Below are 1,269 nucleotides of genomic sequence, written 5' to 3' on the forward strand. Positions count from 1 at the left end.
TTAGTTTGTCAACCAGATTTAATTGTAAACCAAACTTTTATTTGTAAACCAAATTCAATTATTTTGAAAAAAAAAATCAATGTATTATATATTTCCATTGTATTTTGTGATTTATAATTTTTTAATTTTTAATAATATCAAAAATAGCAAAAATTATATATTTTTAAAAATATTTTTCAAAACATTTGCGAGTAAACTGTGTTTCATAAATCTATTGCAAATTTGTGAGGAACCATTTTCCATCGCAATTTGCAACGAACCTTCTTGCGTCGCAAATTTGCGTGGAAACGTTTTTCCTCGCAAATTTGCAAGGGAATTGCGAGTGTTTTTTATTTGCGAACATGGATTTGCGACGAAAATGTTTTCATCGCAATTCCCTTGCAAATTACGATTTGCAAGAGAATTGCAAGAGTTTTTTCCTTTGCAACAAATTTGTTTTCTTGTAGTGATGATCAACTTCTGATTTTACAAACCCTCTTCCATTAAGAGTTGTACTCAGCTTGTGATACCAGAATCTTGGTGATTGTTTTAAACCATAGATCGCCTTCTTTAATCTTAGGACATTTCCTAGCTTGACCATGTCTTCCATACCAGGTGGTGGTCTCATGTAAACCTCATCCTCTAGCTCTCCTTGTAGAAAAGCATTCTTGACATCCATCTGCCATAAATCCCATTCCAAGTTCACAGCCAAGGAGAGAACAATCCTTATGGTGTGGAGCTTAGCTACCGGTGCAAAAGTATCCAGATAGTCTTCTCCATAGACTTGAGTGTATCCTCTTGCAACTAGCCTTGTCTTTCTCCTTTCTGGCTTTCCATTTGCCAAGTACTTGATGGTGAAGAGTAGGCGACTGGTGACTGCTTTCTTCCCTTTGGGAAGCCCAGCTTCATACCAAGTATCATTCTTGATCATGGCTCCAACTTCATCTCCAACAGACTCTCTCCACTCATCATCCTCCATAGCTTCTTCATAAGTCTTTGGAACATATTCTTGATCCAGGTTGGTGATGAAAGCTATATGCTCTTGAGGATAGCTTGCAAAGGAGCAGGTTGCTTGGATAGGATGAGCCACTGCATTACTGTTGAAGTATACTCTGGTGTCGACCCACTTGTATGGTTTCTTCACTCTAGTACTCCTCATCAATGGTTGAATATGCTCTTCTACCACTGCTTCTTCCTGCCCTGGATCACCATCATACTAATCTCCAGATTTAACTCCATCTTGATCATGAACTGATGCTGAATCATCTTCTGGTGTTTCTGGTGTTGATT

Source organism: Brassica oleracea, chromosome C6 (assembly GCF_000695525.1).
Source record: "Brassica oleracea var. oleracea cultivar TO1000 chromosome C6, BOL, whole genome shotgun sequence".
In the NCBI taxonomy this organism is placed as follows: Eukaryota; Viridiplantae; Streptophyta; class Magnoliopsida; order Brassicales; family Brassicaceae; genus Brassica; species Brassica oleracea.